The 24,767-nt window shown below is 40.4% G+C and overlaps 1 protein-coding gene across 2 annotated transcripts in view; it reads right to left on the bottom strand.

Moving 5' to 3' along the window:
• The window catches only part of elmo1 (engulfment and cell motility 1 (ced-12 homolog, C. elegans)), a 206,427-nt gene that overhangs the window by 36,031 nt on the left and 145,629 nt on the right, over positions 1-24,767 (bottom strand). Inside the window, exon 1 of one of the 2 annotated variants that reach the window (XM_063069852.1) lies at positions 14,299-14,533. The exons of the other annotated variant lie outside the window; for it this stretch is intronic. The gene's annotated coding sequence lies outside the window, so the exon portion shown is untranslated. Of the gene's footprint in view, positions 1-14,298; positions 14,534-24,767 lie in introns of those variants that run through there. 2 annotated transcript variants of the gene reach the window in all.

The following is a 24,767-nucleotide window of genomic DNA, read 5'->3' as shown; positions in this document are numbered from 1 at the left end:
AGATTCAGTGTGAGAGAGAGGGGGATTTAGAGAGAGAGAGAGAGAGGGGGGGGGATTTAGTGAGAGAGACTGAGAGAGATTGTGTGAGAGAGAGATTGAGAGAGATTGTATGAAAGAGAGAGATTGAAAGAGATTTAGTGAGAGAGATTGAGAGAGACTTAGTGAAAGAGAGAGGGAGCAAGATTCAGCGTGGGGGAGGTTTTGTGTGAGAGAGGGGGATTTCGTGTGAGAGGGGGGTGGTTTAGTGTGTGAGAGACTTAGTGAGAGAGATTTAGTAAGAAAGTATGAGAGGGAGAGAGATTTAGTGTGAGAGATTTAGAATGAGTGAATCTCTCACTCTTTCTCACTAAGTCTCTCTCACTCTTTCAATGAGATTCAGTACAAAGGTGAAAGAGAAGGGCGAGGGGGAAGAGTTTGATTGATTTTGTAAGCGAGTATTCTAGAGGGATTTGTTCAGAAATGGTAACTTGGCTCCCTTCTCCTTCCAACAGAGATAAACTACTGTCACTTCTCAATGCAAAAGCTAATTGGAATATTCCTTCAAGCAGGAGCCCGAGTCCATATTAGCCAGCTGTTCCTTGTTTCCATCAGCTTAGGCATTAGGGAATGGGAAAAATGTGCTGCAGATGTAACAGGTTCCTGCGAGCCTGTTACCAAATGCTTAATCTTGTGATGAATGCAAAATCAAACTAAAATATTTCTTGCTCTCATCAAAAATAAAGCAGAATTAATAATTGACCCATCACTTTTTGAAGTACACCAAACATAAACAAACAGCACAAATCTAATTAGTTTCACACTTTTTATTGTTAATAATGCATTGCAGATTGTTAGCACCCAGCATTAGCGTTAACTTCTAACTACTGATGGCACTTCTATAATAATGGCCTTCAAAACAAAATATCAAGCATTTCTCAATAGGTATAAAACATACCATATGCAAACCTTTATAATCTGATTTGATGTGCTGAGGTCCGTAGCTTAGACAGAAATAATTAACAAGATTACCAAGCACCAAACAGATTAATATACAACACCCACAAATGACCAAATGCTGTTTGACCAACAGCTGCTCTAACCTGACTAGCATTACCCAACCCAGGTGATCAGTACCTCTAAAACCCGAACTATATCCCACTCAGTACCGCTCTATGTTAGCCACACCTTTCTTAACCCTCCACCTGTCTGAGATCTCACACTGCATAGGCAGAAACTGTTCTCAACTAAATTCAGTGAAGGTTGAACCTCCAATTGTCAGTCTCCATTATAAATTGCTCTCCCCAGCCACCAACTCCACCTCTCCCGTGGCAACGGCCAGAAAGTGAGCCTGACTGCTCAGCAACCTTGGTGTCACAACCGACTTGAGAACATGACTTGCATTCACTTTATCATTTTACCTATTTAGACTAGTTGTACAACACTGCTCACTCTGACCCCATTTCAAGCTTACCTGCTACTGAAATCCTCTAAATCCTTTTGCTACCTCTCGACTTACTATGGCAATGGACCCCTGGTTGGCTTTCTTAGTTTCACTTTTAAAAAAGAACCTGGTCAGTCCAAACAATAACACCAAGTTCTGATGTCCTGTCACCCTGTGTATGCTGACCTCAGCTGATTCCCGATTAGTAATGCCTCAGTTTAGAAATTCCTATTTTCACTTACAAGTATTCCCATTGACTCATTCATCCACATCTCTGAGATCTTCTCCAGCTCTATAACGCTCTGAGATGAATGAATCTCCATTCCAGCCTCTTGAGTAGCCTTGAGCTCAATCTTCCATCACCGACAATAATGCTTTCAGCTGCCTAAATCCTAAACCTTACAAATCACAGCACTAAAGTTCCTGGAAACTTAGCATTAGCTCGCACAATGAAATACTCAAATTGCTCTGTGCAAGCAGCATTTGACCACTCAATCTCTCCAACCCCAGCTATGAGTTGCTGGCAGCTGATGACTTTAGCGTGCTGCTGAACAAAGATTTGGAATAAGGCTAACATTCTCAACAGTGTGCTTCATGTTAAACCTGGCCATCGATGTGTTAATTGCTTCCTGGCCTTTGGCAGATGAACATCGAAGAGAAAAGATAATAACAGCCCAAGGAATGCCTGGAAAATACAAGTTTCTTTTTGTCCTTTATTCAAACATCACAAAGCCATGAATTCTCAGAGTGAAAGCAGTACCAGTTCCTCTAAAGATTGTTGAAATAATGATGTCTCTGTAAACTCTCTTTTAATTGCATTTCTAACTCTTTTATCCATTTTATTAATGTGATGATTCCTTCTCAAGTTTTTATTCTGGTTGAGCAATTGGGCAAACTGATCATTTTCTCTCGAGTGTTGGAAGCTGAAGGGAGACTGGATAGAAGTTTATAAAATTATGAGAGTCATTTGAGATTTTCACTAGTAGAAATGTCAAATACTGGAAATAATTCAGAAGATGTGTAGCTCTGCCGGTTGACGGTTGGGTTGAGTTGTCCTTTGATCTTGGCAATGTACTTGCAAACATTTCGGCGGCATGCGAGGAGACATCGTCAGTGTGCTGTTGATTGTGATGTGCCCTCAAGGCCAAGAACTTGGAGGACACGCCACAATTAACAGTGCCTGCCGATGTCTCCTCACATGGTGATGAAGCATTTGCTAGTAAATTGCCAAGATCAGCGAACAAATCACCCCGAACGTGGCAATTAGTAGAGGAGATGCATTTTAGGTAAGGGGGGGGAAAAATTAAAGGAGCTATCTCGGGCAAGATTTTTTTTTAATAGAGTGGTCGGCGTCTGGAACAGTATTAAGGGCAGCGTTAGGGGCAGTAATGGAAGCAAACCCAATTGGGGCATTTAAGAAGCTTTTAGATAGACATCGGAATTTTCAGGAATGGAGCCATATGAATCATATGCAGGCGTAAGAGATTTAGTTAACTTGACACTGCGTTCAGCAGAGACATGCTGGGCAGAAGCTGTCCCTGCGGTGTGCTGCTCTATGTTCCATGGTCCTCCCACTTTCCATCTCTCTCACTCCTTCCCCTTTCTGTACTTTCTAATTCTTCCCCAGACCCCAACAGCTATTTTCACTGCTATTAAAGTTATTCATGAATGCCCTTTCCCTGCGTCCGTTAAAAGAAAGCAAGTTTAGGCCCCCACGTAAGTTGCGCGATACTTGGTTGTTGTTGTGCACCATGGAGAAATGATTTAATGGTGAATGCAGAAACTATGCAGACCTTGGTCCATGAAGTATGCATCACAGGGAACAGGCAGATATTTTGGGGCTTTTTCCCCCTCAAATGCAAGTACAGTTTTTTTTTATCACTCTTTGCGATAGAGAAGGAACAATAGAACTGCAGGTAGTTTAATGAATCAGAAAAATGTAATCAGAACATGAACATACAATAATTAAGTAGCAGGAAATAACATAATGCCAGGGAGAGAATTCTCTGTTAAATTCCTCTTAATAAAAAATAACAAGTTGTCATGTGCAATTCTACATGTATTTGAAACCACTATTTGAACACCAAATGCCTTAAAGCTACGTGCACAGAAACTCTGATGCAGAATGATAAATGTGCCACACAAAATCAGTTTCAATATCCTCAGCAAGCTGTGCAGACAAAAATCTGACAAAATGGAACAAAACAACCAAATGATTGAGCAATGTTCATAATTACCCTTCACTTAAAAGAGGACATTATGGTAGAAGTGACATGTACAGTAAACATGGTCTGATGTGGAAATCCAATGTTTACATTTAGTGCAAACCAACTGAAGTTATAAGATTTCAATGCACCTACTGCAACTTCAATAATGCTCACCATTTGCATAACCTCTGCACAGTGCAAAGGGAAGGAGGAATAACGTTTTTGAAAAGAGAGCAACTGGAAAGAAAGCATTAACAAGAGGAACATTAATAAACGCAGGCAATTCAGCTTCGCAGATCTGTTTTATCATTCAGTAGTTGACTGGAACTCCACGATAACTCCACAACACAGATGGCTTGCATAAATTCCATTATCATTTAATACCCTTAACTAACAAAACTCCAGCTGGTGAACAATAAATCCTAGCTCCTGTGGACTGTGGCTGGCCAATATTGGATACGAAATCCGCTGCAGCTGTAATTGTTGCAAAGATCTCAGGACAAAACCCCAGCTAATACTCCAAAACAGATGACCAGAGAATGCACACCAAGTTTTGCCTTTCAGAAGATCCAAGGGGGACATGAGGTTTGAAGACAAGTTATCAGGCGGATGTGAAAGTTGTGCTTTGTTAATTGACAAAATGGCAGTTGACATTTTCTGAGGGAGAATGCATTGGATTTTGGGCCTGGAAGTTCCCACCTGGCAATATTATAACTCCATTGGGCATGGGTCTCAAAGTCATCAATTTCCACTTTGCTGAACTTAATGATTGAGCAGGAGATATTGGAACACATCCTACCACCCTGCCTGCTCTTACTGATAGTTGCTCAACATTCCCTGTGCAAAATGTTTTGCTTCCAGTTTGCCCTGCAACATTGACATCTAAACACTCAGAGACACCTTCTTTTACAACTCTTTTAAAGCTTCTGCTGCTCAAAACACCTCAGCCTCAAGGCTCCCTTAATCACATGCCATGCCACAGCATTAACAGGACTCAAGAGCAGGAGCCTGGGTGATGACGGTCTTATGTAAACCCGATGCTTCTTATGTGTTGGCGTGTGGCCAAGTGGTTAAGGTGTCGGTCTAGTGATCTGAAGATCACTAGTTCGAGCCTCAGCTGAGGCAGCGTGTTGTGTCCTTGAGCAAGGCACTTAACCACACATTGCTCTGCAACAACACCAGTGCCAAGCTGTATCAGCCCTAGTGTCCTTTCCTTGGATAACATCCGTGGCATGGAGAGGGGAGACTTGCACCATGGGCAACTGCCGGTCTTCCTTTCCCAGGCCTGCGCCCTGAAAAAACCTTCCAAGGCGCAAACCCATGGTCTCACAAGACTAACGGATGCCTATAGATGCTTCTATAGATGCCAGGACTTCCACATCTCTCCAAAATCCCAGATATCACTCATCCCTGGAGACACTATCCTTCTGCATTACAGAGCAAGGTGGACACAACTTGCAGCAGTGTGTTTGCTGATACTGGTAGTCAGTGGTAGTGGCCATTGGGCTGGAGGAGAGAGTGGTGAGGGGAATGATCAGCAAGGGTGAGGTGGAGTTGGGTGAAGAAATCAACCTGCTTTTTCCATTTCTGATCAGTGAGCTTGGATGACTCCTGGAAAGTGCCCATGCAGAGGATGATCAAAACCACGTCTGCTGGCAATGCTGACTAGTGTTGTATGGTGTGTCCATGCAAACTACCCTTACTACCACAGGTACAAAGGAAGTTCAAACATGGAGGGTTTTCCGAGTTATGTCAAAGCCTCTAAAGGTATTGTACCTGAAAAATACAGCTCTCAACAGTACTCGAGTTCTGAAGGATCTGACACAAAGGCAAGAGTGGAATTCCAGATAACTGCATGATTTCATCCATTATAAAATAATTCACAGAATTAGTACTTTCAGTAACCTCCTTTGGCACAGCTGACAAAACAGAGAAGACAACTTTCAGACTTCGAACCACTCACAAAGCCTAATGTTCGTGGTTTGATTTCTGGATTATTACCAATAAACACAAGCTCGTTAACTTTATAACACAATAAGGAATAATTCAATACTTCCTACATGTATATAAATGACATTGAACTACCCATCAAAGATGCCCTTTCTGAAGCAGATGTGTTGATACTTTTGATTGCCACATTTTCTGTTGAAAGGGGTGAGTTATGAATTTGATGGTTAAGGATCAACGCCAGATAAACTGCAATCAAAAACCAACTGGATATTTGAATAAAAACAGAACATGTTGGAAAGACTCAGCAGAACAGGCAGCTCAAAGGAAGAGAGAAAACTGCTCAACGTTTCAGATTGTTCACATTTCAGGTGTGTTTATCTCCAACAGAAATTACCTGATCCATTTTATTTAAGCAACATCAATTTGGAGGGTCTTGTAAAATTAACATGAGTTAACAAATCGTCCTTGTCAGAACCTACCTTTAAACAAGTAACTCTATAACCATAGAGTGACCACATGGATCATTTTGAATAGGTTGATAGCACTTTCACCAGTCTGATGGCAAGGTTCTGCTCCAGGGTACCAGGTAATAAAGAGTGAAAGTTTGAGAATGAGGTGCATTTGTGTGCAGTGACATTATTCAGAGGGGGCAGTCATTTAAAATCCACTCAGTGAATCCAATAGGTGCATGACACTGCTTAAGGTAGCACACAACCAAAAATATATGTTTACTTGATCACTTGCCCCTGGGGATAATATTACTGTTTTTAGAGTTATCACTATGCAAAAATTGGGTGTAGTGTTAAAAGCTTTAATTGCTCTAAAATGCGCTGGAACATGCTGAGGTTCTGAAAGACTGATCAAAAAAAATGTAGAATTGCCTTTGAGAGCCTCAGTACTATAAAGGCATTTGCAGCCACGGAAGCATTTTGAAGTGTAGTAACACTAAAAATATTTAAGCAAGAAGCCATCTACAGTATAAATAAACTAGTAATGCTTTATTTGTGCAAAATTCTAGTAACCCTTTGTTGGTATTTCTACATACTGTATCTGCAACACAATTGTTCTTGAAGCTCTGTTCAGAGACTCAGTGTCGTCTGGATGAGGGAAGGTGGGTAAATAACCGTAAGGACACTTTTTCTGAAATGCTCTTCTACATTCTGTAGCTGTTATCTCCACAGCACACCAGTGGACTCTACAGGAACTCAGTCCCCAGGACCGCCAGCAATGGTATGCAACTTGGTTCACTCCCGACATCAGCAGCAGGTGGCTTGTTATCACATCCAAACTATGGCAGCCCAATCCAGCATCACCTTCCTGTGCTCTCACTGATCTGCTTTCCAAATTCAATAAAGGCAAAGCACAAACACTTCCCATCTCTCTTCAGTACAGATATTGCCTTCATGTATTGAGGCACTTACCTCAACATAATGAATGTTACATCAAACACGAGGGATCGCTCCCTACGCGACTCCCTTGTCCATTCTTTCCCCCCATCCCTCCCCCCGGATCTCCCTCCTGGCACTTATCCTTGTAAGCGGAACAAGTGCTACACATGCCCTTACACTTCCTCCCTTACCACCATTCAGGGCCCCAAACAGTCTGTCCAGGTGAGGCAACACTTCACCTGTGAGTCGACTGGGGTGATATACTGCGTCCGGTGCTCCCGATGTGGCCTTCTATATACTGGCGAGACCTAACGCAGACTGGGAGATCGTTTCGCTGAACACCTACGCTCTGTCCGCCAGAGAAAGCAGGATCTCCCAGTGGCCACACATTTTAATTCCACATCCCATTCCCATTCTGACATGTCTATCCACGGCCTCCTCTACTGTAAAGATGTAGCCACACTCAGGTTGGAGGAACAACACCTTATATTCCGTCTGAGTAGCCTCCAACCTGATAAAATGAACATTGACTTCTCAAACTTCCGCTAATGCCCCACCTCCCCCTCGTACCCCATCCGTTATTTATTTATATACACACATTCTTTCTCTCTCTCTCCTTTTTCTCCCTCTGTCCCTCTCACTATACCCCTTGCCCATGCTCTGGGTTTTTCCCTCCTTCCCCTTTTCTTTCTCCCTGGGCCTCCTGTCCCATGATCCTCTCATATCCCTTTTGCCTATCAACTGTCCAGCTCTTGGTTCCATCCCTCTCCCTCCTGTCTTCTCCTATCATTTCGGATCTCCCCCTCCCCCTTCCACTTTCAAATCTCTTACTAGCTCTTCTTTCAGTTAGTCCTGACGAAGGGTCTCAGTCCGAAACATCGACTGTACCTCTTTCTAGAGATGCTGCCTGGCCTGCTGCGTTCACCAGCAACTTTGATGTGTGTTGCAATGTTATATCAAATTCCTCTTTATTGCAATTGATGATGACCAAATCCATTAGAATAATCAGTCAGATCAATTCAATGCAGATCCACAGAAATGTGGAAGCTCATGCTGCTGGAAGGTGGATGAATCTATACTACACTGCTCTGGTCACGGTGTTTTCGTTAGCAGTAGGATTACTCTGAACTACTGGAAACAATCTCAGTGCAGATATCTTTGTAACTGAAGGCGCTAGTGCAAAGTCCACCTTGTTACCTGATGAATTGCATATGTTTTGTGAATACGCAAATGACTGTACCTCAAGAGTCACTTCTCTTGGGGCATTCCTTGATCAAGACCAAACATTCAAAAATAATCACTTTGCTATCTCTGTAAATATATTATGACTTTCTCTTTTCCTCTGATCGCTTCCCTTCCCATTAGCTAACTAATGCGCCAATCAGAGGAACTAAATTCATAGTATTACAGGTTCTTCCGTACACTAGATTGTGCCTACCACCATGCATCTACTTTCATTCACCCAATTTTACCTTTCTCACCCTCTCACCAACTTGCACCAGATTCAACCACCCATCCTGCTTCCTTTTCTCTGGGAGAATTTATAGTGGCCAACCAACCTACCAATACACATATATTTAGGGGAAAACTGTACGGTCTCAGGGAGATTATGCAAACTCCACACAGGATTGCCGAATCCACTGATTTGCTGCTGCTGCAGGTAGTGGAGCCGCTGGCTGCACTACTGTGTTATTCCAAATCTCGCAACCTCTCATTGCAGGCACTTTAGATCTAATCTTAAACAAGGATCTTCAACAAATCCGGCGAATATGGAATGAGTTCACCGGAGTCTTTCGGTAGTCGCATATAGACATATTCAGGCAGGGTGTCATAATGGAACTGAGGAGCCCACAATACCATGCCATATCCTTCTCAATTGGCATTAATTTAGCACAAGCACTCTGAATGGAGCCTGCGGACTTCATGGGTTATGTGGTTCTATTCTACACTTGGCTAGTCACCACGTGACTAGTCCCAGTCAGGTCTTACTTCATAAGCTTCATAAGTTTCCTAACACACGCAGGTTTATCTATGCAGACGACCTATGCATAGCAACACAAACTTACTCCTTCTAAGAAGCTGAAGTACGACTTACATCAGTCCTCGAAGCAATAAAGCAGTATTATGAAAAATGGTCTCTGAACCCAAATCCATCAAAAACTCGTGTGTGTGCATTCCACCTGAGGAATCGAGAAGCAGCTTGGAAACTCAAGATCTTCTGGTGTGGGAAGGAGCTCGAACACCATCCGACTCCAATTTACCTGGGCGTGACATTGTATAGGACGTTCTCATTTGCCACCCACATCCAAAAACTCCAAGGGAAAGTTGGCTCTTGCAATTCTCTCTTGAAAAAATCAGCAGGCACGAAATGGGGAGCTAATGCTCACACACTTAGATCAACTGCCCTAGCACTCTGCTATGCACCTGCAGAATACTGCGCACCTGTGTGGGGCAGATCAGCCCATGCGAAGAAAATAGACCCGTTGCTTAATGAAGCCTGCTGAATAATCACGGGCACACTGCGCCCCACACCCACTAACATCATTTACAGACTTGCAGGCATTGCTCCCCCAGAGATCTGAAGACACACTACAACAAAAGTTGAAAAAGGTAAACAGAGCTCGGATCCACGGCACCCACTACGTCATCGTGTGGCAGTTTCCAACTGCCTAAAATTGAGGAAAAGCTTTGCTACAGTGGAGGAACTACCACACAGAACATCCTCCCAAACATACAGGATTGACCTCTGGCAACAAACAGAAGCCAGAACCCCACCAAACAATACAGTGCAAGACCCCACAGAAATGTTGCCAGACGGGGCACTGCTTGACAGATGGAAGTGGTGCACTCTCAACAGAGCGAGAGCGGGAGTTTGTAGGACGGGAGACAATGTGGTGAAGTGGGGTTTAAAGACCAGCGAATCCTGTGAGTGTGGCGAAAGGGTGCAGAACATTGAACACGTTCTGTGCAACTGCCCACTCTCACCTGATTTAGCTGACACAGATCTGCTCAACATCAACCAAACAGCACTAGAGTGGCTGGCTGTCTGGTGTGACAAGCTATGATGATGAACAGTGATCACCCTGGGCTCACGACTGCTAATAGAAGGCCATTCGGCATCACTTTCATAAAATTATAATTGCAAAATGCTTTATGCTCTTCCTTCTTTACAAGGGTAATATATTCAATGTCATTTAAATACCTAGTACACAAGAAAACAGTGCAACCTATACCTTTCAGTAACGTTGTGCAGTACAAAAATTCTTAATTGACTTCAACTTATGGTTATCCCCAGACACCTGGAAATGGAGCTGAAGACTGGCTCATTTATGAAGCTCTATTTGGTTAAAGAGACAACAGTCATCGTCAAATAGAGTCATGGAACAATATGGCATGGAATCGGGCCCTTTTGTCCAACAAGACTGCGCCAGTCATTGTGCCCAGCCTGCTAGTTCAAATTTTCTGCATTTGGCCCACATTCCCCTCTACGTGTAACCCCTCCGTGTACTATGCGACACTGAGACACATGCTAGGATGCATTGGGACACATCATGTAACCTGTGGTCATCAGGTCTTTCAACATCAGACACTCTCGCCTAGGCGAGGCAGCCAGGGTTGATCAGGTCCTGGCTTGTGACCCAGCAGCACTGATTCACAGGTCACACCCCTCGATCCAGAGCCGTCTGGAGGCTCGCTCAGCGGCCTCTCTGTTGGTCTTGAAACCTCTTTTCTTTGCAGCCCCTGCGGTGCCCAGAAGAGAGTGAGCAGCCAAGCAAGACCTCCACACCCCACTTCAATAGGCTTGCATCGTGCGCTCCACCCCTGCCTCTGGCATTGCTCTACCAGCTCCTGGTATTTGGCTTTCTTATGTTCAAACGCCTCCTCAATCTGGTCTTCCTGAGGAACTGCCAGTTCTACCATGACCACCTGCTTCGAGGTTTCGGACAGATGACTGTCCAAGTGCTTCTTAAATGATACTATTGAATACACGAAGAATGGTCACCCTGTGAAAATGAAATGGTAATGTCCTTTAAAGCGTGCAGCCAATCTTTGCAGGAGTCGGCCGTCTGGCCCGTCGAGCCTGCTCCGCCATTCAATAAGATCATGGCTGATCTGACCATGGGTAAAGAAACAGATCTTACTGTTGGCCCGACTATCGCTGCAACGTAGACAGTCCTCACTTTAGGACTGAGCAAGATAAAGATATGCAACACAAAGTTAAAAGGTTCAATAGTCCAAACACTGAGCAGTGTGACATGGGCAAACAAACCTTGCCAACCTGCCCTCAGAAGTAGCAGAAATGAGGTTTCCAGTTCCTGAAAACGCCAAAGACAAGTAGATCTGGTGGGAAGGAAAGCGTACAGCAAGCTTGCCCTCATCAATTGAGACATTAAGTAGAAAAGTTGGCAAGTCATGTTGCAGTTGTAAAGAATTCTGATTCAGCTGATACTCTGCACTGTGTGCATTTCTGGGTGTTGCATGCAGGAAGGATGTGAAGCTTTTGGAGAGGGTATAAAATAGGTTATCTTGGATGTTACATGTACTGAACAGTACGAGTACCAAGGAGAGGTTGGATAAACTTGAATTGTTTATGCTGGAGTGTTGGAGATTGAAGGGGAACCTAACTGTAGAATATAAAGCTATGAAATGCGAATATAGGGTAGGTGGTCAGAGTCTCTTTGCCAGCATGGAAATGCCACATACCAGAGGGCATAGCTTTAAAATGGAAGGGGAAAAAAATCTAAAGATTTATGAGCATGAGATTTATGTTTTCTTTAAACACACCAACAGTACTGTCTGGAACACACGGCCAGCAGAACTGGTAGGAGCTAATATAGTGGCAATATTTTAAAAAAAACATTTGGACAGGTCGATGAGCAGGCAGGGGATAGAGGGTTATGGACTTTGTACAGGCATATGGGACTAATTTAGACTGGATTCATTGTTGATTCAGACATGGTTTGTGAAAGGAGCTGCTTCTGTGTTGTTTGATCTTGTATGTTCCTGCCTTCCTGACTCTGTGTGTGTGTGTGTGTGTGTGTGTGTGTGTGTGTGTGTACCCTCTTTCCCCCTTACAATTTACAAGCAGGATGTGAAGAGAAGTAATGAGAAAGGTTATAACAGGATGAATAAACTCGTGAGGAGAGAGAAAGAAACAGTGGCCACACTTCAGACACTGTGTTGGTCAAAGTATTGTACTAGCCCAGAGCAGAAATCATTGTATTAGGATCACATTTCTTGCAGTGGAGGAATACAGCTCGATTTCAGATTTCATTGGTCAAGGACCCCTCACATAAGGTACATGCATGAACTAAGAAACTTAAAGATGCTTTTTAGGATGCACAAACACTAATGCTGTGGTCTCAGTTACTGATAAGGAAAGCAGCATCACGTTCAAAATGGTATATACCGTATGTCAAAGCTGCCCTCCTGTGACAGATTGATTTCCTTATAAACAGTTCAATTAATAAGTACTTGACACCTGGATATATCTCAGAAATAATTTGAGATTTTCAAAACAGTCAAACTTCACCCATTCCCAATTAAGTATACAAATGGACAATATTTCAGAAATGATTTCTTGAAGGAGTTTTACATGCTCTCATATACTAAATCCATTCTCATCTCACAACCTCCTTTGATGCAGCATTCACAGCTTGATTACACCAACGGGAGCTGACGACAATCAAAGATTCAGTGTACCCTTACTGAGAAATGGCATCTGGAATGAGACTGTGAAATCTCATCCCAGTTTATGACCAGAAAGGCACTGTATTTAATATCCCAAGCCTAAAGATTTCTGAAGGTTCAGCCTTAACAAAAAAAAACTCAACAAAATCTTTAAAGCTAGATTTACATAATATACACAGAAACAGCACAAGATAGAGGACACACTGAGCACCAAGTAATAGTTTTTTTTAAAGCAGAGTGGTAAGGCGGTATGACCCAGCCAACTGGCAAGTTTTTGATCTCATTAAATTCCCATGAGAAAAGGGAACTCAGTGGAGAAGTCATTTCGATTTTTAAAAAAGAGCTGATATTCTTCACAAAGGAGCCATTTATGGTTTTCAATATTTGGTACAGATATAACAATGGATTGAGAAACACAAGTGATACTCATTCAGTTCTCTCCTCCCTTCTAACAGGATGCTTTTCAGGCCTTCACAAATAAGACAGCATCGAAGAGCTCCTCCAATGAAGTACCTAAGAATTGGGGTGAAGGCCTCTATAACTGATTAGCTCCACCACCCTCTCCCCATTCCCACAACTTTACATTATTCTGTGCAGGAGGGATTAGTTCTAATCAGCTTCATTTAAACCGTCAGCACCTAACTTGGAACAGGGGCCCCTGACTTCACTGCTTTTCGGTACTTTTCCAAGGTGTCCACGTTCCATCCTTTGTTATTCCATGCTTTCCCCCTCTGGCCAGTTTAGATCAGGCGTTTCCAACCTGGGGTTCACGGACCACTTGCTTAATGGTATTGATCCATGGCATAAAAAAGGCTGGGGACCCTGGTTTAGATGTTGACCACAATATCGGGTCCAACACACCCCTTTCTTTTCCCTAATTATTCCTCCTCACTATCTACTTCAACGCGTCAGACACCATCTGAGCTGCAACAATTGGAACAACTTGAACTAATCAATATAAACATAGTTTGCATCCAATGTTACAAGAGCTCTTCAGGATACCTACAGAGACAGCCCACAGGAATCTGAAAAACAGTTCAAAGTTATTTCAGAGAATTCAATGAAAGCTGTCCAAAAATACTGTGGCTAATGAAATAGTGCGAGTTCACTATTCAAGTCACTTCAGACCCGATTCATAAGTGCATGAATGAATATTTTTAGTGTAAATGACACTTAATATTTAATCTCATATGTGGTGTCTCTAGTTAAAAAAATAACTGCTTTAAATTTCTGTTGATATCCAAGCATTTCCCATCACAGATTTGGCAAAATGACTCATTATTAATAAAATATAACTGCAAGCTTAATAAATTATAAACAACAACTGGTTCTACCCAACTGAACCACAAAGCAGCAGAATCACAAAGTGATGATTGTTATCAATGCAGTTCAAAAAAATCTCTTGGCTTTTCTGTAAGCTAATAAGAACAAGGGGATAAATCGAAGAGGAAAATTAGAAACTCCGAGAGAGAGAGAGGGAGAGAGAGAGAAAGAAAAGCTGAGAAACCTGAAAATCCCAAAGCAACAGTCCTACTTCTGCCAGGTTATACAGTACTAACAGAGGCATAACATGCAAATTTTAAAAAAACCTGCATGCAATAAACAGCTCCAATTCTGTGCAGGGAAGGTAACAGCTACTCACACAGATGCTCCTGGTCCATAGTGGCAGGTTGCAAATCTTTATTTACGGAGCTCAAAAGGAAAGAGAGAGGGTGTGGGGCAGGGGTTGGAGAAGTGGGTGGCTGAAGGAGTAGAAACTCTCTTTCCAAGATTATCAGCGCACCCTACTAACAGATGGTCTCTCAACAGAGTTCTTGCGATGCAAAATGCTTTTAAACAAAACACCTTTAATCTGTCCAAGGGAGATGAGCTGGAATCAATTTGAAGCGGCAAAGCTCCAAATCTGAAGAGGAGTGTGCGGCTTTGCCTGTGTTTATAGAGTAACCTCTACCTGCCGATATGCGGATTGGCCGATGCCTCTGTACAGACGTCCAATCGCAAGAGGTGGCTAAAGATGTCAAGAAGACGTCCTGCCCACTGCTCCAGCTTTCCTTGGCATTACAAGCATCATGTGTGTACGAACAGCCCGATCTCATGTATCTCTGACTGTTAGGCGGGAGATATAGGGGCAGGACAATTAAACAGTGAGAGAGAGAGATCAAATTCATTAAAATCGCCAATATTTCATGAAGTGCAGAGAGAAAGAGAGCCTAGGTTCAGTAATTACCATTTCCCATTACCATGGAAACAGACTCCGGCAGCAAGTCGAGATCTGTTGTGAACAGCTGCTGTCAGCTTCGTTAGGGGTACCGGCCCATCTTTATATACTTATTCTTAATTTTAACCTACAGCCTGACAGAATTTTTTTCAACTGCTGGCTGGACTGTGACACTTTACAATTTTCACCCTCCGTTTGCACTCCCCACAGCACAAAAAAGAGTAAAGAACCGTAAATTTTGTCAAATATTACAAATAATTTCTTTAATTCAGCTCTCAAAAATTGTCATATTTAATAAAGCAAACTGAGATTTTTCTCCATTACAAAATGTGGCATTTTTTCTGTATCAAATTTTTCAAGCATCCAATGTCACACCAAGGTAATAAATTTAACAACTGACGTTTAAATTACAGTGGTTTGGAGATTTACAGTTCACTTATTAACTATTCTATGAAAGCTGCAATGGGCAAAGATCTGTCATCTGTAATTTATTCAAGTGTCTACAATTTACTCCCAGAGTGATTAAGGATGACACATGAGCAACGCTTTGACTGCCAGTATCTGAACAATAGGCTAGAGGTGTATTCTGTTAGGAAGTAGTCAAGAATGAGCCACAGGTCACCCATCTATGCAAATCACAAATGAATTTCTTGAGTGGTGGATTCAGAAAGCCAGAAGAATCCTTACATCAAAATAAAGACCACTCCTCTCTTCTCCCCCCCCCCCACCCCACAATGTAGTTCAGAGCGTAGCCGAAGTGACAATGAGATGTTAAATTTAGGCTTGGTCAGACCCTAAAGATGAACGCACAAATTTCAGAATATCAACTGAAAGAAGAGCAGCAGAGTTTCTCTATCTAGTTGCTATTTATAACTCAAGCAACAGATCATATAATTATCATCTTTTGGATGTTTATGAGTGTTTTATGTGGGATTTGGTAACTGTGTTTCCAACATATATTTGTTTTCTTTCTCTCTTCTGTTCTAATTGCATTCTTTCTTGTATAATGTAAATAATTAATTTATATTTTTCTTGAGAATGCTGCTTATATGATTTGCTTGTGATGTTGCTGCAAGTTTTTCATTGCACCTGTGCATGCGACAATAAACTCTAAAATTACAGCAGCAAATGTTCGTAAAATATGTTGGAACACTATTCAAAAAAAAAACCTGTTGAATTATTAAACCCCTCCTTTGCTTAAGTTTTAATAGAAAAGGGTTTACTTCACAAAGCCTGCATTTTCAAATAAGGCAATTTATTTTTCTCAAAAATCATAATTTTACACAATCCTTTGTGAAAATGGAGGAATTTAACAGTTTTTTTTTGTCCCTCAAGGGATTGAAACAACATGTAAGACAGTGACTTAATTACGGTAACAAAGGTGTATTCCGTATCCCCTCTCTAGATCTACGTAACTTAAATTTTTCTTATAAATATCTGAACTGTTCCAAAAACAAGCATCACTCAACTTTAAGATATTGCTAGCCAGAAATTAAAAACAAGCCTCACAAAATACTTATTAGTCCATTTAAAGGGCAATTAATAGTTCCTTGAAGCTATTTGCATTGCTCACACCCAAGACTAATAATATTATCATTTCACTTCATGGGTGAAAATATTTTTACTCCTAACTTATCTACTACGTTCTTTGGTTTTTGAAGCTTTTATAACAATGACCAACTGCTGGCATCACAGAGTTGAAAGCCTTAAAATTTTATCCAAATCAACTGTTGTGAATCAGCAAAGATTTCTGCGGTCTTCAGTCTGATTACTCAAGCCGTGCTCAGGTAAATTTGAAGCCGCAGTTCCAGCTGCTTTCTGTTGAGCCAACACTAGGACCATGGAATCAATTCCCACCGACGATGGTAAGGACAGGGAACCAGCATGGAGGGTAATGTTTAAATTCAAAAATGAATTCTACGCCATTTGTTGTATCATTTAATTAACTAAATTAACAGAGAAATACTCCTTTAGACTTCTCTGTCTCTTTTACACATCAAAAACGATTATAAAGGCTTTGGCCCAATTCTTGGTTGATATTTTCACAGTGGAGAATTGCCATCTTTCCAATGCAAAGGTAAACAGATGGTGGACACTAATAATTCCAGGGTAGTATTTGTAGAGGAGCATTTGAGAATTCCCCTATGCCCTGATAAATAATTATTTCTTCTTCACTGCCTAAAACAGATTTCCTATTCATACATTTATCGCTGTTTGTGGATTACTGCTGTGGGAAAATAGGCTACTGCATTTATCATGACAGTACTACACTTAATGAGATACTTTCATAGCATTAAAGTGCTTTGGGACTTCTTGAAGTTATACAAGATGCTCTATAAATTCATACCATTATCGCTTTCTAGAATCTAAAGTTCCACCTCTAGACCCTCTCAGAAGCTCAGTGACTGAGTGACAGAAATGTAAACGGTACAGGAAGTTTTCTTTCGTACAAGACAGCAACAATAATGATAACTTTTAATTTGGATTCTTTGGCCAATTCAACTCATGACTTGCCATTTTTCCACAGTTAAGTACTGTATAGTGTTTGCCAATTAACTAATTCATAAGTGTTGTGTTGTTTATTGATTAGCTGAATGATTCCCCTCTGATAAATGAAAGATAAGGTAAATTAAGATGGTTTGAACAGACCATTAGTGTTAGATGTAGTGAAAGAGATACCAAGGATAATAATAACTGCTACAACTGTTTTGGATTTTTGATACGGACAAATAAATTAAAATTTATGGCTTAACTACCCAAATAATGATAAAGCAAGGATCAGCTGCTTGGCTATAATTAATTTTGTCTTGTCTCACACACATAAAAAATCTGCATCAAGGTCTAACTGTCCTTACAATTCAACAAAACAAGGTACTGTTTGCAAAACTTGAACAATATAGTTAAATATGAGCAGCTGTCAAAAATCAGTGAGAAGAAATCCTGTCAGCTCTTTAAACAATAATTAAATCCCTGGGGAAGTGAGCAAACAAGCAGCGGATTTGAAACCTAATTATCTGCAATTTTATATCTTTCAGTGAGAGTCTACCGGCTTGCATCAAGGAAGCGCAATACCTGGATTTCACAGTATAAATGCCAAACCCTCCTCCATGTATTAATTTGTCTCAGATGAAGCACCATGAAATGGCCTCCTCCCAGCCCTTTATGCCTGCATCAGCTTTTCACATCAGCAAAAGAAAGGCGTTCAGGAAATCCCTCATAGTTCCCCTGGACTTATCCACAGTTTATTCTACACCAATTGTTCTTTTTCATAAGCATTAAGCATTGTTTGGGGGCTGCTAACGTTCAGTCAATTACTGCTGAAGGACTGATGAAGGCTGGAAGCAGATTTCTCTCATGTGTTGAAATAAATATCATGTAGTAAAGTGCCTGAGAATGTCAACAAGTGTTCGTGTGACACATCAATGTTGCAACAATTTTAAAGAAATGCAAGAGAACACTTAAGGAGGAAATCAGGAGGGCTGAAGGGGGGCGCGAGGTTGCTCTAGCAGACAAGATGAAGGAGAATCCCAACAGCAACTACAGATATATTAAGAGTAAAAGGATTGCAAGGGACAAAATTGGTGCTCTGGAAGATCGTAGTGATCATCTATGCCTGGAGCGGAAAGAAATGAGGAAGATCAACGCAGAGTCTATACTAGTGAGGCAAAGCAGCAGTGAGGTCATGGACCGTATACAGATTGCAGAGCAGGAATTGTTTGCCATCTTGAGAAAAATCTGAGGAAAGTTACAGTATAATCTCCCTTTAACGAGAGTATATCCAGTAGCACTTAAGATCTACATTTGAGTTTAGAACTTTACGGTCATCAAACCCAATACCATCACAAACTCACTCCCCTTCCACGTCACTTTCTGCCCCTTTATCACCTTTCTTTCTGTCATCCAAGGTCCTATACACGCTTTCCCTTCTTTCTCCTTTCACCTTCACCCTTTGTCATATAACTTCAAGTGACATCCGTCCAATGACCTGTTTTTTCGCTCTTCGGTTCTTTCCAATCTCCCCACTTCTAAAAACCCTTTAAACTTATTTCCGTGCTTATGAAAGATCATCCACCTCAAACATCAACCCAGTTTCTCTTTCCACAGATGCTGCCTGACCTGCTACTCGTCATATCTTGTGGTATAATTACATTAAACAATATTTCTTTGGAGACGGACACAAGGGAACCCACACCTTGTTTTCCCACAAAGAAGAACAAAATTACACTTGTCATAGTAATTATAACATTCCACAGAAATTTATCTCCAAGCAAAGATTACCAAAAGAGAATCAGATGTTTTATTTTCTTCCGTTTCTCCCCCCTGGAGTGGCTGTGTTGATTGGCTTCCATCCTTTTCCATGAAACAACAGCGCACCTCAAGAACACTTGGTTGGCTATTTATTGCTCAAGACATCCCGGACTTATGAAAAGCATCACATCTCTCCAAGTTCTCTTTTGTTTCCTTTCACACTGTGAATACTATTCAGTCAATCACCAGCGAGTGCTTTTAGCATCCCACAATCAGTGGAGTTTATTCTTCGCTCAGCAATGCAGATTTTCTGACTCATGGCCTCTTAACTCACTTGCCAAAGGGCAATGCATCAAATATGATGATTCTACAATTGAACAGGCTGCGAAGAGCAATTATTCGTTACCATCTCTCTTGTCTTTCAAATAGGTGCCTGCCCAACTAGCAGTATATGCTGCCTCACAGCAGTACCTTATCTTGCTACAGGCCACCTGAAAACAGGAATATTTCTCCCATCTAAAACAAAACCTTCCATGTTTTCCAATGGATTATTTTCTTCGAGTGAATGCAAACTGTTTTCCAATGGACAAATACCTATCAAACATGGTGATCAAAGAATTGGTTGTTAACTTTCTTGAAGTAACTTCAAGTACTTCACAGTATTGGTGTCACTTTCACACTTACAATACAAAAGAGCACATTATTTTATTTGGGAACAGCAAGGTAGATAACGCTGAAAATCAAAGTTTGAGTGCGAACAGGGATAAATGACTTCTTATAGGATCATGGGCTGAAAGTATGAGATAAAGAGGTGGGAAAAGGATGGAGTAAGGTACAAGATAGAGCTACAGGGAAAAGGTAGATAAATAGAAACAATTAGAGAGCTCTCTCAAACTGTTGCTGTAGTTCTGCTAAAATGGTGTCTTCCTGCTCTGCGTGAACCTATTGTCTACATGTGTGAACTTTAAGAAGATTGTTTCTTTATATCCAAGAGGAATTAATCTTTACTCCTCAATTGTATTCAATTTATTTTTGGAATTGACTTGTAATGATTAAGTGATGCATCGCTATAATAGATATTATAGTCCATAATAAATATTATAGTCCATAATAAAATATACTATATTTTACATTTATAAACTATTAACTATTAGATTCTCTGAAAGGTACATTTGTTAGCAGTTAGGAATTGAAGGTAAATCAGAAATACCATTTTGGTTAAATTGTACATTGAACATTGCTGTGGTGGGCTTTTAATAAAATTATAGAACCTAAAGACATCCATTCAGTTTATGACTATTTAATGACATAACTGTTATCAACTACACTGATTAAGTGCAAGCCAATCAATATTTCATTGACCAAGAACAAGCTAATTAATGTGCCATTAGTAAAATCCACACAATCAATACACACTTATATCTGAACAAAGCAAAAACTGTTCCATTCACTCAAAAAGCCAAAGAATTGAGCATTGAGAACAATCAATGTGTATTATTGTAGCACCAATGCAATCATTCCCAAACAAGCAAATAATATTAAATTAACAAACAAATCTCTTAAGTTGTATTCTTTTTCAAATTCCTATGATCATTTTTATATATTAATGGTCGTAAAATGACTTTGCGTCTTCCCCCGTCTTTAAAGTTCTGGACAGGAATCAGATCTTTGAATCTGCACTTGGCATGACAAGTTAGGGTGTGTAAAGATGTTTTCTGTCAGCTGAAATGAAACAGCACTGCTGGAACCCCTGCTACATAACAACCAGGCTAAAAGATCAGTGACATGTAGTAGAAGGAATTTATTTTTGCAATCCCATCTTACACCCAAAGTACGAAAACCAAAAAGATGTGCATTGAAAAGGAGAGGACGCTTGGTGCTAAGTGGGATGGTGATGATTAGGTGAATTGAAGCTGAATTTGAACTCCAGTTCCACAGGAGCCAATCCCGTCCAAGGGTTTATAAATGGCTATCTATCCCGACTGAAGATTTTGGTGAGCAAAATCTCCTTAAGGAGCAAGATAAAAACCAGCTTCAGTCAAGATCACAAGCCCACTGAGGCAGATTACAGCAAGACACTAAACAACATATGAAGGACTACATAGTAATTCTGGACTTAAATAAACACTATCAATAGACATATGTTATAATCTAAAAAACTGAATAGATACTGTAATAGCAAAGGTCAATGGGTATTATTTAGATAAAGTTTATAAAATCTCTCAGAATTTTTATAGCCAAAGTTGAAGCTAATTTAGTTAATGTTAATTATTAACTTTAATAAGAAATCATCTAAGCAACAGAAGACATTGTAGATGGGCACACATGTTATTTGGAGGTTTGAGACTACTTATGTCCCATATGGCTCTTATTCAAACTGTAACTACTTCACAGTCAGTAAAAATACCTTGGATGATGAAATGGTGAATCACATTTCCAAGTTTGCCAATGATGGGTGATGTAGCCAAAGAGGTCAGTACATGGAGTTGGGTCACAGATTACTTATGATTTTATCGAACAGCAAACGGGCTTGGAGGATTACACACACTATACCTGTTCCAGTGGATATTATCTACATCTAACATGAAGTCTCTGAAAAGATGTACAAAACATATATATGCACAGTATTTTCCAGTAGTCAAAAGATCTTGGTGCCTACAGAATTATGAGAGGTTGTATAAATTCATCATGTAATATCTGACTATCTGAGATTGTTTCAAATTTGATGATCAATTAAACATGGTGGGCCTGTAGAAATTAGTTCTTCAGATGAGAATCAAAAACAAAGTATATAATTTTACTGTAAATGAGGGCATTCGGAAGTGAAATCAGCAAACACTCTTGATGGTAGAAATATGGAACCTATTACCACAAAAAAAGCAGAGGGCTTATATAATTGGAGCCTGCAAAGGTGAAATAAATATATTTTTGTACAGCAATGATATCAGGGAACATGGAGCAAAGCAGGGGAAATGGAATTGAAGGCAGATCACCTGTGATTTGATTGAATGGTGGAACAGACCCCAGTGACTGATGGCCTGTCTTGCTCCTATGTTACTTGGAAGGTTCGTAAACATCTATCATGTCAGCCATTGTACTTTTGTAAGTCTTGTGCATTATCAGAGTGAAGCAATGTCACATTCAGATTGTAATGAGACCCTGGTAAACATCTCTAGCTTACTGACTGGTACTACTGTGAGGAATTCACTGGTTTATACTAAACATTAATCTACCATGTAGCAGGAATAAACAGGAATTTCAAAAGCATTTAACAGCAGAAGAGGTAAAATAAAATTCCTTGTGCTTTGGGTGCTGAATTACACAGCTACAAACAATCAGCATGATTGAAACAAGAAATAAATAAAACCATCTTGAATGTCAACATGATGCAATAAAAATCAAACCAAGATTTAATTGGATTGATATTTTAAATTTAAATGCACTTTTCAATTATAAATCAAACCATTGAAAGGCTCCAACAATCAGGATTCATCTTCATTTTAACTAAGTTGTAAATAATTTCTGAACAGAAAGTAGGATTAGACTTCAGTTTTGTTCAGGTGATTAATATGCACTTTAGGATTATGCAATGCAACCATAAGGGGACTCTCAATCATTCATCTTCCCACTGTCACTCCTTTTCTCTTGAATGATGGAGTCCTTCTCCATTGTGATTTGTTAGGATACCTCAGGCCATAATTCATTGCTGTGGGCCATTACTAAGAAGCAGGTAAAAAAAATTCAGCAGAAACAAGCTCACATACATATCAGCTCACACACAAAGTCATTTTTTGAATTATCAATTAGTTGATTAGTTTACAAAAATAATGTTGGAGGGCCAGCAAATATATCGCTCAACTGTGCTCAAAGAGAAAAGTGCTCACAAGATTACGTTTGTCAGAAAACGCAATGGAATTCTCAGCAGAATTCGAGACTTCTGGAAAGTGAACAGGAAGAATTGTTGCAAGAATTTTATGCAACAACTTTTTAAATGTTTAAGTTAGTTACTCCCATGAGTAATAAATTTAAAGCATATAATGGAGGCATTCAATTTAAAGGGTTATTTCTGCTAGCAATTAGCTTAAGGACTACTGGATCAAATAGCATGATTAAGTCTGGTAAATCAATACACAGGGATGGCACAATGGGTAAGATCTTACACTAGCTATCTACAGGCCCAAATTAAAATCCAACCATAATAGCTGTGGGATTTAAATTCAGATGAATAATCTGTAATTAAAAACAAAATTAGCAATGAGGACCACTAACATGAGAAAACTGTCAGTAAATTTCACCTGATTTGATAATTTCCTTTGGGGGAAAAGATTGGCCATCTTTACCCAGCTGGGTCTAAATGTGACTCCGCACAAGCTAATGGGAATGACTCTTTAATGCCTTCTCTAAAGGCAGAGCAAACCATTCAGTTCAACAGCAATTAAGAATGGGCAAAAAATATCCACAACATCAGTCCCAAAAAGAACAACAGCATACACAGCCTACTGGGTCATGTTCCAAGCTGCTACCTCTCAAGGGTGAACCTGTTTTTAGAACTATTAGCATACTTTTCAAATATCAACAGAAAGAGCCATGACTTTCAACCGAGTAGTATTTTAGTAGGAGGAGCTCACTCGCTCCAAAAGGAGTTGAATTGAATCGACTTGATTTCTTGCATCCTTCACATACATGAAGAGTAAAAATCTTTCTGCTACGTCTTTTGGGTAAAGTGATGTTAATTCTCACAGTTCGAACAGTGGATAAGTTAAACATTACTGAGTAAACATCTCAGCCAGAGAAGGTTACAATGCTGCCTGTCCTGCTGAGTCCCTCCAGCATTTTGTCTGTGTTGCTTTGATTCCCAGCATCTGCAGATTTTCTTGTGTTTGTGAAGGTTACAGCGATGCCATTACACCAGAAGGAGAGAGGGTCCATTTTTTTTTAAAAAACATCATGCGGAGTTAGATGACTTGCACAGACTTCAGACTTTATACTGAGAGGGAAAGAGCTGGATGCAGAGGCAACTAACAAAGTAAACTGACTGACAGGCACAGCACTCTTGAGTGCAAAGTGAATTAATTACTAAGTGATAGGATCTGCATATTTGTACATTCTCCTCATGACTGTGTGGGTTTCCTTTGGGTAGTCCAGTTTCCTCCCACATTCCAAACATGTACAGTTAAATTATTAGTGATCGACCATAGAATAGTCACCAAACAGCTAGCTGCAACTGCTGCAGAAAAATTGCATCGTATAATTATCTATTTAAAAATATCCTAACCTGCTCCACAATGGCAATACAAGGCAGAAATTGATTCTAAGACATACAGTACAAATTTAAAGAAATGCTGAACTCACTCAGCAGATTAGGCAGCATGCACGGATAGAGAAACACAGTTGATGCTTTCAAGTAAGAGACTCAGACCCGAAATGTTAACATGCTTTCTCTTCCTACACATTCTGCCTGCTGAGCGTTTTGAACATTTTCTGTTTTTACTTCAGAATTTCAGCATCTGCAGATAGCAGGACAAATGATTAAAGGTTATTTGTAATTTAATAAAGACATTAGTGGGGAGAGAGGAAACTCCAGAGCTTGGGGCAATCGAGCTGAAGGTAAGGGTGAGCAAAACTCAGGAGATTAGAATCAGATC

Source organism: Mobula hypostoma, chromosome 17, assembly GCF_963921235.1.
Source record: "Mobula hypostoma chromosome 17, sMobHyp1.1, whole genome shotgun sequence".
NCBI lineage: Eukaryota > Metazoa > Chordata > Chondrichthyes > Myliobatiformes > Myliobatidae > Mobula > Mobula hypostoma.
Note: the sequence above shows the minus strand (reverse complement) of the source record. Positions and strands in the feature narration are given on the sequence as shown.